Genomic DNA, 10,089 nt, shown 5'->3' on the forward strand with positions numbered 1-10,089 from the left:
TTTGTTCATTATTTTTTCATAATTTATTTCTATCCATTTCTCTCTCTCATCTACTTCTGGTACTCCCATTATGTTATACTGGTACAATTGATAGTATACCGTGAGACTTTTAGAGTCTGTTCATTTTTATTCATTATTTTTGTTATGGACTGGATGATCTCAATTGACTTATCTTCAAATTTGCTCATTCCTCTGCCTGCCCTAATTTGCTACTGAGTTCCTCTAGTGAATTTTTCTTTCAATTATTACACTTCTCAATTCATATTTGGTGAGACATCATTCCCATACTTTCATTTAGTTCTTTATATATGGTTTCCTTCAGCTCTTTGAACATACTTAAAATAGCTGATTTAAGTATTTGCAACACCCAAGCTTTTTCAGGGACAGTTTCTATTGATTGCTTTTTGCTTTAATGCTTCATAATTTTTGTTGAAATCTGGATATTTTAAGTAATATAATGTGTTAGTCTGGAAATCACACACTCCCACCTGCAGTTTGCTGAATGTTGTAGCTTTTTTATTTGTTTGATTAGTCAGTTTTCTGAACCACTTCTGTAAAATCTATGTATGTGTGTGTGACCATTGAGGTCTCTACGTGGTTAGACTGTGGTTAACTAATAGTTGGACAGAGATTTCCTTAAATGCATGGAACAATAAATCTATCAGTCTTTGACAAGGAGTTCAGTGTGTGTGTTGGGACAAACCTTCAACACACAGGCCGTTTACAGCTGTGTCTTAACCTTCATTTCCTCCTTCCTCAGACCCTCAAGGACAGTCAGAGGTAAGACTTTAGGGTTCTCTCATGTCTTTCCTGAGTATTCTTACAGCTTTAAGCATGTGTGTTACCTTCACAATTCCTAGACACATGCCAGAGGTTTTCAAAATCCCTGTGGATAGAGCATGCTTCAGCCTTTTCTTTTGTTAATTGGTTGCCCCAATTCGGGCATCCACGGTGTTAAAATATTTGTTTATAATGTCTTCAACAAACATCTAGTAGGAATCAGATTTTAGCACTTGACAAGCTTTGAACTGGTAAAATAAAGACAAGCCTTTTTAATTGGGTCTCCAAGAAACCACCAGGGATTGTCAAACAATGGCAATTATTTGGGAAATAGATTTTGAAAGAGCTCCAGCTTCCTTCTATTCCTTCTGATACTTGGCAGCTGTTATTTTTTCCAGGCTACTGCTGACCTGTGTAGTAAAGATGGGATTATAGCAAATTAAAATGCCACAAAATTTGATGTCCTTATGCCAGTTTTTCTTGAATTAATGCTCCAAAGTTTGTGCAAACTGTTGATTATGAGTTCTGAAAAAGGTGATTATGCTAATTTTTACAATTTTTCAGATATCCTTCCTCTGCCATTTTTGGTTACATCATTAATAAATACTACTTTTAGTCATCTATTAAAGACTATTTTTTTTAGATTTTTGAGTATGTATGTTTAATGTTCATTTAATATTTAGTCATGCATATGTATATAATTAGAAATTCTTTAGGTAACTTTATTTTTATCACTTAGAATAAGAAAGTGTTGACAAAGTATCCTAGGCAAACTCTGCTAGTTTGGAAATTTTGCATGTAAAACTACAAATAAACAATCATTCAACATGGCTTTGAATGCTGACTCTGCCACTGATTATGTGTGTGACATTGAAAGTTACTTAACCTTTTTTCCTAAATTTTTCCACATTCATTTTAGAAATATTTTCTGAGGTCTTATATCTTCTAGACTCATTTTTAATGCACATTTTACTTTACAATAATTTTAGATTTCAAAAAAATTTGCAAACACTACAGAAGTTCCATATGTCCTACATCAACTTGCACTTACTGTTGACATCTTATGTTACAATATTACTATAGCACATTTGTCACAATAATGGTGCTAAATATTTATATATCATTGATAACTGAAGTCCATACTTTATTTATATTTCCTTAGTTTTTACCTAATGTCCTTTTTTGGTTCCAGGTTCAACATCAAGGAAACCACATTAAATTTATCTGTCATGTCTCCATAGGTACCTCTTACTGTGACAATTTCTTGGACCATGCTTGCTTTTATGACCTTAACAGCTTTGGCAATTAGTGGTCAGATAGTTTGTAGAATGTCCCTCAATTGGAATTGGTGTGCTGTTTTGTCATGATTATACTGAGGCTATAGGTTTGAGAGAGTAAAACCACAGAAATAAAGTGCCATTTCATCACATCATATCAAGGGTAAATACTGTGAACATGACTTATCCTGTTCATTTGGACTTGATCACCTAGCTGAGATAGTGTTTGCAAGCTTTATCCACTGTATAATTATATTCACCATAAAATTACAATACTGTGTTCCTTAGAAGGAAACAATTATTATGCAGTTTATACATAATTAATGGGAAGTTATGCATCACCTCCTGGAAAGCAGAGTATCTATCATGAGTTATCTGAAATTTTTCTGCATTGGAAACTGGTATCTTCTCCTTCATTTATGTGTTTATTCATTTATTTACTTATATCAGTGTGTCTCAAGGACATTTATTTTCAGGTTTGGATTATAATCCAATACTTTTTTAAAAAAATTGTTGTTTCAGCTTTGGCCATTGCAAGCTGTTTTAGTTGGGCCCAATGTCCCTTTGAAACACTCCATTCATTGCGGTTTTATTTTTTAATTTATTTTAGCATTTTCTACTTTCTCATACTATAAGATGCTCCAGGCTCATGCTGTATATTTCCTGGTCAAGTACTAGAATCAGTCATTTCTCCAGGAAACCTGACTCCTTTTATCAGAGAATGATATAGAAACCAAGTGCTAGGAGTACTACTGGGATGTCATTGCTTCTAGGCCCTTGTAACTGATCAAGCAAAAAAATATATGTGTGTATACAAATCTGTAAATCATTATGTGTGTCTGTATAGATATAGATAACACACAATAAATATTTCCATATGTCACCATTTTTATGTATATTAAGCTAAAAGTGAGTTTATACTCTATCTCTTAATTCTAAAACCTAGCACATGGATCATTCTATGGTCTTCCTCTTGCTTATATAAAACCTACCTCTCCAAGAGTGAGAAACCCAGCTTCCATCATTTGTCATTTTTTTACTTAATTTATTCAATCCCCCTATAAATGTAGAGTGGTTTCAGATTTTAAACCTGTTCCCCCATTTTAAATAACTATCAATATCAGAGTACAGTGCTTATGTGCAGGTTTGTCTTTAGTTTTACATATTCTACTAATTTCCATAGTGACTTAGGTCACCAACTTTTCTTCCACCCCCTTTTCTGAGGTTTCCTTTTTTCATACATTGTAATACAGTTAGATATTTTTGTAACATTATGCATTTTTTCCTGGGACACCTTATCCCTTAACTATTTTCTTTCTTAAATTTTTATGCATTAAAGTTAACTCTTTCTGCTATAATTTTTTATGTTTTTTTGGCAAATACAGTGTGCCATATATCCACCATTAAATTTTCTTTCATTTCATACAGAATTTTCATATGGAATGAGTAGAACATCCTAAAATAATCCCCTGCTCATTACTTTTTCAACCTTTTTCTCTTCTCTGCCTTGAAATCCCTGAAATCCTGGCAACCCACTGATCTCTTTAACATCTCTATAGTTTTGCCTTTTCCAAAATGTCATATATATAGAATCAAATAGTATGTAGCTTTTCAAGACTAGTTTCTCTCATTTAGCAATATGCATTGAAATTGTCTCCATGACTTTGTGTGGCTTGATAGTTCTTTGTTTTTTTATTTATTGTTTAATAGTATTTCAATGTATAGATGTACCACAGGTTTTATCCATTCACTGACTGAAGGACATTCCTATTGTTTCCGGTTTTTGTTAATTTTGAATACAACTACTACTGACACTCATATGCAGTTTTTTTCCAATAGAAATAAATTTTCAGATTGGTTGGGCAAATAAACTTGAAGTAAGAGTGCTGGATCCTATGGTAAAACTATACTTATCTTTGTAAAACAAAATGACACACTGTTTTCCAAAATGACTATATCAGTTTGCATTTTCAATAGCAATGAGAGTTCCTTTGCTCAACATTTTCACAAATAATTGATATTTTCAGTTCATTCTTTATTACTATTACTCTTTTAGATTTTAGCCATTCTAATAGGTATGAAGTATCACATTGTTTTTATTCACATTTCCCAAATTAAAAATGATGTTAAATATCTTTTCCTTTGCTTAATTGCTTTATCTCTATGTATATTGGTGAAGTCTCTGTTATTTTGCCTATTTTTAAATTTTCTTTCTTCTGTTTTTATTGTTGTTTTAGAAATTATTTATTTATTTTGGATATGGTATCTATTTTATATCCATAAAATTGGGCTAATAACTGTAATTTTGATATTGATGAAAGATTTAGTTTAAAAAATACTTGCAAAGAACTTACTAACTGCACATATTAAGTGCTAAGTAAGTCCGTTTTTCTAGGACCAAGTTTGTCTACCTTATTTTACCTGCCCACTGTCTAGCATAAAAAAATAGATCATTATAATGTCTTTGATGAATTAATCAGTATGCCTGAAAATAGATGCAATTCTGGCTTGTTGAAACATAAAAATTTTTACATACTCTACATTTATGTTGACTGTTTTGGGTCTAAGAGCCATAAACAGAATATATAATCATGCATGCATACAATTATATTTTCTCATAACAGCTTTTAGCAAAGTTTATGTTTTACATTCTCAATTATATAATTAATTCTGTCACTCTACATGATAAAAATTATAATATAGAAAAATAGTTTCTTCTATTTAGGTATGGTTTCCAGTAAATAGTATGTTTTATCATACAATTTTATACATTAAAGTTGATAACTTCATAGCAATGCAAGAATTGAAGTTCCCAAATTTCCTGAATGTTTAAGAATATATTTCCAAACATTTTTCTATCAATTAAAAAACATTGTTTTTACAAATAATAGTAGCTCTGAGGTATTTTGTAAATCTTGATCTTGATATTTAAACAAACCCGGAATTAATCACACTTAAAACTATTTTAGAATTCTCAGTTTTTATAGTTGCCTCCCACATACAGTGAGGACAATTATAAGGCTGTAAGGTAATGTAAAAAATCAGTGAGCCTTTCCCCTGATGTGGGACTTGGTTCCCAGGGATGAATGTCCCTGGCACCAAGGGATTATTACTAAGGGTTAATTAGTAATATATTTGGAAAATATCCTTGACCAAAAGAAGGAAATATTAAGTAAAATATTATTTTTAATGACTAAGAGATTTCAAAAGGGTCAGGAGTTCATTCCATAGGCTGTGCTTTTGCAGGGCTTAGGCAGATTTCACAAACTGCTATAGTAAACAAAACCTCCAACCGAAGTGCTCCTATGGGTTCCGGGATGTTGGTATACTATCGGCAAGCCACACAGTCTCATGAAATCAAATCCCCATTCGCAGGCCTTATTTAGGATTATATGAAAATCTATTTCTCCAATATAACTTAGTCCCCAATCATGATTCTTCTATTCCTTTTATTTGAATCTATAATAAATTTCAGTATACTTGCTAAATGTATTTCTCAGAGACTTAAATCTTCAGATAGTTCATATGCTGGTTGAGCCCTGACACCCAGTTAAGTTGTCGACTCCTACTCTCCAGTTCTTTGGGCTTTCCATGGACAACTTACAAAAAGATGATGATGGACTAGTCTCATCCCTCAAACTTGGAATATATTCACCTCAAAGCAAAACAATTCTTTTCTTCTTCCCCATTATATCTACATCCCTTCTCACCCTGATCACTCAAGAGTGGATACTGTCCCAAATTCCTCAAGATTGAGGGATGAACAAAAATAAGGTGGGAGTGTAATCATAGACCAAAGCAGGTTTATTTTTAATGTAGTTATTATCTTAGGTTAACAGAGTAACTTGTAACATTGATATAAACAAACAAACAAACATACAAATAAGAAGCAGTGTAAGGACATCATTAACATGGCAATGTAAGATATCACCTGGAAAAGTCTACCTTCAACTAATGAAAGGACAATTTGCATTTGTTTAGAACTCTAGAGGACAACAGAGATTAGAGAAGGACTCCAAAAACACTGAATCAAAGTGCTGAAAAATACTTTCCAAGATCAGGTAGGAGATTTCTGTCCAAGAATCACCAGGTACATTTATGTATGTTTAAGAAAGGCATAAATATACTTGTCCAAGAGGTGCAGTGTACCCCAGACAGAATAAACCTTATAGAACTACTCTGATACACATATCAGAATGTCAAATGTCAAAGAAGAAGAGAGAATTCTGAAAGAAAGCAGCAAGAGAAATGTGATCCATTACATACAAGGGATCCTCAATAACACTAAGTGCTGCTTTCTCATCAGAAACCATGGAAGCAAGAAAGCAGTAGGATGGTGTATTTAAGGTTCTGACAGAGAAAAAATGACAAGCAATAATTCTTTATCCATTAAAACTTCCCTTAAAAGATGAGGAAGAGTTTAAAGTATTCACAGAAAAACAGAAACTGAGAGAGAGTTCATCAAAAAGAAAACCTGCCCTATAAGAACTATCAATGGAATTTCTGCATATTGAAAAGAAAATTTGGGTAGAGAGTGGCTTGGAATAGTGTGAAGAAATGAAGAACTTCAGTAATGGTAACTAAACAGTAAGTGCAAAACCCAATAGTACTCTATCCACAATATAAAACTCTACTTTTTAATTCCTATAAAAGTCAGAATACAAATGAAAATGAAAGAAGTCATATTTCTTGATAATGGGTGTGCAAATTATAAACAGATAATGTGGAAAAAAACAATATAGAGGGGGAAAACAGAAATATAGGAGCATTGAATGTATCTGTGATTGAAACTAATTTGGTATCTTTTAAAATTAGTATGTTACAGATGTAGATTGTATAATATAACCTCCAGAATAACCAATAAGAAAGTATTTAAAAAATATACAAAAAAAAAGTGAGGAAGGGAACAACCAGAAATATCAAAAAGTTCAACTATACAGAAAAGTATTTTGCAATAAGGAAAAAGGGAAACAAACAAACAAACAAAATACAACATGTAAAGAACCAAAAGACAAAAATAGCTGAAGTGAGTATCATCTTTATGATATAACATTTCTAGTAGTTTGAGACTGTATGTACCCCAGAAAAGATCATGTCTTTAAAGGTAATCCATTTGTGTGGGTGTGAACCTATCACAGGTGGGGCCCTTTGATTAGATTAATTCCTCTAGGGTCCTTTGATTAGATTACTTCAGTAAGGTATGGCCCAGTATGGATTTTAATCCCTTTAGTGGAGTTTTTTTTTAAATGAACAGGATGTTTACAGAGAGACAGACAGAAAGAAAACCCCTAAGAACTTACAGAGAAAATACCCACAGGCTTAGAGAGGTACCCACAGACGAGATACAGATAGAGAAAGACATGAAGCAAGGAGCTTAAATCAATGGAACCTGGAAGAGAAGAAACAAGAAGTTGAAGCAAGAAGGGAGAAATCAGCAGATGACTCCATGTGTAGTTCCAGATTGAAAGCATCTCCTGATGATACCTTGATTAGGACATATTCATGGCTTCAGAATGGTAAACTTTCAACCTAATAAGTACCATGGTAAAAACCAACCCATTTCTGGTATATTGATTTTGGAAAGCTAAAACAACACTAAATGTTAGTTCACAGATTAGCAGAGTGGATAAAAAGCATCATCCAAGTAAATGTTGTTTATAAGAGACTCACCTTAGGCTCAAAGACACAAATAAGTTGAAAATGAAATGATGGAAAAAGATATTCCATGCAGAGGAGGTGGGGAAAGAAGGCGGCTGAGTAAGACATTCCAAGAGTCAGCTCATCCTGCAGGGAAGTTAGTAATCTAAACAGAGCGATCTACAGCACCTATCTGGAGGTCCTAGGAGACCAGAAGAGCATCCTGAAAAATCCTTTTAAGAATGGAAGGAGGACAATGCCCATCTGCAGTGAGAATTTGTGAGTAGAGCACTCCACACTGTAGAGGCTAGTGTCCATCTCCACTGGTGGTGCAAGCTGACTCAGGAGCTATTCTATGGCTGGAGTTGGAAGCTCCATTTTGAAAAAATGGGGGAGAAAGAGGTGGTTGGCCACCAACTTCAGCTACTGACTAGTAAATTCTGCTTACTGAAATAGAATCCTGAGCACAGCTAAAGTTTGAATGTGTCCAAATTAGAGAAAGGCTTGTAGCCACAACTTTAACTCTGTCCTAGGGTTGAGGGGAAGCAGGGCTGATTGAAAATAACAGTGATGGTAAGGACGTTTTTTTTTCCATCCAGATCAGATTGTAGCCCTAGCCTAGGCTCCACCTCTATCTCTAGCAGGGAAGAAACTGGGCGGGGGCTGCACCAACTTCTCTGGACAACTGCAGACACTCTCAGACCACACAGATTGAATAGTAAGACACCTGGTGTTCCATCCCTATACCACAAGAGAATAAGAGAAGCTTTGTTTTCTCAGCCTCTTCGGACAACTACACATGCTTTTAGCCTACACAGACTGATTTGTTGAGTGCTTTTGATGTCACCTCCAACCCTCCACCCCCATAGGTAAAAGGGGCCTAGTGTTTCTTTAGCCTCTCTGGATCACTGCAGGCACTTTCAGCCCACACAGATTGGATATTCAGACACCTGTAGCTCCATCCCCTTGCCACAAAAAGGATAAGAGTGATACTGTGCTTCCTCAGCCTTTCTGGGCAATGTAGGTACTTTTGTCCCACACAGACTGGCTTGTTGAGTGCTTTCAATTCCATCTCCACCCTTCCACCCCATAAGAAAGGAGGGGGCTGGTGTTTCCTCAGTCTTTCTGGCCAATGGCAGGCACTTTTGGCTTATAGGGACAGAACTGTATGGTACCTGTAGATCCACCACCACCCCACAATAGGATCGGAAGAGACTGGTGTTTCCTCAGCCTCTCCAGGCAATAGCAGGCATGTTCAGCCATTATGGACTAAATTGTGGGGCTCCGTGATTTCATTCCCACCCCCTAAATGGCAGAAGGGGCAGTATTCCCTATGCCTTTCAGGGCATTGAAGGTGCATTCAGTCCACACATATTAGATTATTGGACACTGCAGAGGGCCCATCCCCAGCCCTAGCAGGGGAGGAGGGGACCAATAATATGTCATTCTAGCTGGGTAACTGCAGTCATTTTGTACTCTCACAGCATAGATTGTTCCCCACACCTGCAGCTCCATCCCTGCCACAGTCAAGGGATGAAAAGGTGTGAAATTTCTTCAGTGTCCCCAGGCAACTACAGATAGTCTCGACCTGCACAACTTGGATTATTACACACAGTTGCAGCTCTATCCCTAATCCTGGCAGAGTAGAAAAGTGGGAGAAACTTCATCAGTCCTGGGGTGACACAGACTGCTTCAACCTACAAGCTTACAGTACCAACTGCATCCTCGGCTACTACTATACAACCAGCAAAGGAGAAAGGACAAGAAAGTCCTAAACTAAAGAAAGAAACTGTGCCCATAATAAATACATCTAGTAAGCCAGATGCAAAGACACCAAGAAACAGAAAAATATGACCAAGTCAAAGAAACAAGATAAGCCTCTAGATGACATAAAGGGGTGGAAACAACTAATCATAGGTGTTCAAACAAATCTCCTTAATAAATTCAGTGAGATGGATAAAGAAATTAAGGATATAAAGAAGATATTAGGTAAGAAAAAAAAAAAGAACTGAAAAGCATACATAGAAAAATAACCGATCTTGTGGGAATGAAAGACACAATAAATGAAATTCAAAATTATATTGGAGGCATATAACACCAGATTTGAAGAGGTAGAAGAAAAGATTGATGAACTTGAAGACATGGCCTATGAAAGTGAACATACAAAAGAAAAGATGAAAAAAGAATATGAAAATTTGAACAGGGCCTCAGGGAACTATGTGATGGCAAAAGACATACAAACATATGTGTCATCATGTCCCAGAATAAGAAGAGAAAGGAAATGGGCAGAAGGAATATTTGAAGAAAGAATGGTAGAAAATTTCCTAACCTTTTTGAAGGAAAAATGTATGTGTATCCAAGAAGCATAATGTACTTCCATCTGAATAAGTCTGAA

Source organism: Dasypus novemcinctus, chromosome 1, assembly GCF_030445035.2.
Source record: "Dasypus novemcinctus isolate mDasNov1 chromosome 1, mDasNov1.1.hap2, whole genome shotgun sequence".
Classification (NCBI taxonomy): domain Eukaryota; kingdom Metazoa; phylum Chordata; class Mammalia; order Cingulata; family Dasypodidae; genus Dasypus; species Dasypus novemcinctus.